Source organism: Chionomys nivalis, chromosome 2 (genome assembly GCF_950005125.1).
Source record: "Chionomys nivalis chromosome 2, mChiNiv1.1, whole genome shotgun sequence".
Classification (NCBI taxonomy): domain Eukaryota; kingdom Metazoa; phylum Chordata; class Mammalia; order Rodentia; family Cricetidae; genus Chionomys; species Chionomys nivalis.
In genome coordinates, this window is record NC_080087.1 from 32,977,086 (window position 1) to 32,981,170 (window position 4,085).

Consider the following 4,085-nt stretch of genomic DNA (forward strand, 5'->3'; position numbering starts at 1 on the left):
AAAGAGAAACCATATTGTAAGTGAGGCTGCTCTTCTGTTTCTGGTCGTTCAAACCCAAAAGAACCACACAGAAACTATACTAATTAAAACACTGCTTGGCCTATTAGCTTATGCATATTTCTAGCTAACTCTTACATCTTAAATTAACCCATTTCTATTAATCTGTGTATTGCCATGTGGTTGTGGCCTACCAGTTCCATCCAGTGTCTAGTGTTAGGCGTCTGTCTCCTGTGGTGGCCACATAGATTCTCTTTGACTCTACTACTCTCTCCTCCTCTATCTGCTTGGAATTCCCGCCTTGCCATTTCTGCACTGCAATAGTCCCAAAGCAGATTCTTTGTTAACTAATGATATTCACAGCATACAGAGGGGGATCCTACATCACCATATTCAGAGTAAAGAGGAGTAATATTAGGATGCCAATGCAGTAATAGATTCTTTTTGGTTCATAAATGATTGGGTATTCATGTCATTTTGCAATGTGTGGCTCCCTCAAACCTTGTTGTAACATTATTATATTACTCATCTAGAATGAAAGAAGAAGAAGAAAAAAAGGGTGACAGGACAGCTCAAAAACATGGAGAAGCAGCCGGGCGATGGTGGCGCATGCCTTTAATCCCAGCACTCGGGAGGCAGAGGCAGGTGGATCTCTGTGAGTTCGAGCCCAGCCTGGTCTACAAGAGCTAGTTCCAGAACAGGCTCCAAAGCTACAGAGAAACCCTGTCTCGAAAAAACAAAAAAAAAACCAAACAACAACAACAAAAAAATGGAGAAGCAAAAAGGTGGAGAAGAGGCCAACCCTCATTTTAGGGGTGGAGAAGCTGAAGCCACAATTATGAATTAAGTCTGGCAGGCCTTATGAGAACAGGATGATTGTTCTGGCTAGAGAAAAGCCCCATAGTTCTCACAAGACTTGTGTCTAGTCGAAGAATTAGGTCCAACAATGCTGTGGGGCAATTGTCATGTACCTTGTAAAGATTTGTTACTTGTATTTTAATAAAATTCTGATTGGCCAATAGCCAGGCAGAAAGTATAGGCAGGGTGAAGAGAACAGGAGAATTCTGAGAAGAGGAAAGGTCAGCCTGCAGTTGTCACCCAGATGCAGAGGAAGTAAGATGAGAATGCCTCACTGATGAAGATACCGAGCCACATGGCTAACACAGACAAGAATTATGGGCTAATTTAAGATGTAAGAATTGCTTAATAATTAATTAAGAAGCCTGAGCTAATAGGCCAACCAGTTTATAATTAATGTAGACCTATGTGTTTCTTTGGGACTGAATGACTGCAGGACCAGGTAGGACAGAAGCTACCGTCAACACAACAACGACTCTTATGAGTAGCAAGCCAACACTAGAGAAGAAATCCATTGAGTTGCTCCTTGTGTCTCTGAATGCAACAGACAAACATCGTCTTCAGAGAGGGTTTAGTGTTTGTAACTGAACTTTATGGAGTCCTGAAAATAAGAAACAACCACAATTCATGGATTCCCCCATCACAGACACAGTAGTGTGATTGGCTACTATAGTTGGGAAGGGTCAGACCTGACTCCCCAAGAAAGTTAAGCAGCCAAGAGCTTGAGCTATGGAGCAGGTGGTGGTGGCCCCCATCTTTATGGTAAGAAATGAGGTTCATCCCCTGTGGATTACTACAGAGACTAAGACCTCTGAGTTGGTTGCTGTCAAGATTGCTTGGCCTCCAGAGATATCTCACTACCACATAATTTGTTGCTATATGGGCCTGAAAGCTATCAGCCCAGGACCAGGGGTTGGTCAGAACTCTTTAGAGTCCTCTCTAACAAAGCTTGCACTGAATGGGATCCAGATGACTGAAACTAGAAAGCAAAATAGCAGGTTTCCTTGGTTTCTCCATTAAAAAGCTCAATGCTCAGTTTTCTCCCATGACTTTCCTATACCCTGGGACTCCCTTTAGAGTTATAATAGACTCCCTGGGCACTATCCAGTGCAGCTGTACTAGAGCTGGTAGAGTTGAACACCTTCAGAGCTATAACAGACTCTGCCAATGCTACCCATATAGCTGCACTAGAGCTGGTGGATTCGAACATCAGATGATTCAGAAAGGAGCTGGTCTAACTCCTTGATTTCTTTAAAAAAACCTGTTTTCTTTTTATTTTATTTTCAGTATTGGTTTTTGTTGCAGGGGGTGGGGCCCACTTGTTGGTTCTCAGCCTCCCAGCTAGCTTATATCCAAAATAATCAGACAGAAACTGTATTAATCAAATCACTGCTTTGCCCATTAGCTCTAGTTTCTTATTGGCTAACTCTTACATATGAATTTAACCTATTTTTTATTACTCTATGTATCGCCACGTGGCTGTGGCTTACCAAGTAAAATTCCCAGCGTCTGTCTCTGGCGGCTCCATGGCTTCTCTCTCACTCTGCTCTTCTTTCTCCCAGCATTCAGTTCCATCTTCCCAACCTACCTAAGTTCTGCCCTATCAACAGGCCAAGGAAGTTTCTTATTCATTAACCAAAAAAAGCAACACATAGTCAGAAGGACCTCCCACATCATTTCCCCTTTTCTGTTTAAATAAAAAGGAAGGCTTTAACTTTAACATAGTAAAATTACATATAACAAACAGGTATCAAGCAAGAATTATAGTTACAATATTTATATCTACTTTATCTTTCATCACAACTAAGGAAAACTATGAATTTTTTTTACTCCATCAAAGATTCCAGAAGAATATAATATTGCCTAAGTAAACAATGAATTCATTGTAAGCAACTTTTAAAACTCTAGAATTGACAGAGACATCTCACTACCTGGATAGTCACCCAAAGTTATTCTGTACCGTTGGGGCATCCATCTTCAGCCTACAGGCCCATAGTATCCAGCAGACTTTTCCATAAAGCAGGAAATTTCAAAGACAATTCTGTCTATATTGGGAGTTTTTCACTCACTTTTTCTGAGTCTATTTAACTTTTTGCATTTTTTTATTCCTTTGTACTTTCATGTAATCTTATGAAGGTATTTGTTTTCTTTTGTAATCACATATTTTAAACCATGCCTTTTTTTCCCTTTACATTCTTTTTCTTTTTCTTAACCCTATTTCTTCACCTGCAGCCCCAACTTTTATTACTACTACTTTAAACCTAACTAACTAAATTCATAGGTCATGCTATATTCTTTTTGTCACTTTCTTTTTTTTTTCTATGTGGCACAGAAATTGTCTCTAATTGATTTTTATTGTATTACATTACTTAATTAAAATTTCATTTTTTGTATTTGATTTGTTTGACCATAGCTATTAAAGTGGTTGGTCTTTCTACATAGCAAGTACTGGGCATTGCGCTCGCAAGAGAAAGCTGCTGACTAATAAGACTCTTAGCCATAGTCACCAAAAGAAAAAGAGTGGAGATGCACCTTACAAACAAAGGAGGTATTATGACAGATACCATTGGAATCCAGAAGATCATTAAGGAAAACTTTCCATCAATATTAAACAAAGGAGTCTTGAAAACACACACATCAATAAACTGGAAAAATATTTCAAAACACATGTGATCTTCCAAAATTGAACAAAGAAGATATAGAGAATCTAAATGAATCTTGAATGAGCAATGAATTTGAAGCAATAATGATCTCTCCACAAATAAGGACGAAAGTCTATGGTCAAGTAGATGATTCCACTACTGAATTCACCTTTAACTCCATAGAAGAATATCCAGACTCTACAAACTATTCCATAAAACAGGAATACTTACAAACTCAATTTACCAACCCAATATTACCCAAACCAAATAAATATACAACAAAACAAAACAAAAACCTAAACACTAAATTCCTTTTTTTTTTTTTTTTTTTTGTATTTTCAAGACAGGGTTTCTCTGTAGCTTTGGAGCCTGTCCTGGAACTAGTTCTTGTAGACTAGACTGGCCTCAAACTCACAGAGATCCACCTACCTCTGCCTCCCAAGTACTAGGATTAAAGGTGTGTGCCACCACTGCCTGGCTAGTCCAAATTCTTAAATGAATATAGAGGGAAAACTTCAATAAAATATTTGCAAGCCGAATTCAGTTAGCACACATTAAGAACTTCATGTAACATTATCTAGATGTTTC

At 38.7% G+C, this 4,085-nt stretch overlaps 1 pseudogene; it reads left to right on the forward strand.

Annotated features, from left to right (window-relative positions):
• Window positions 1-434: 434 nt before the first annotated feature.
• Window positions 435-532, forward strand: LOC130870614 (small nucleolar RNA U13; annotated as a pseudogene).
• Window positions 533-4,085: the final 3,553 nt, after the last annotated feature.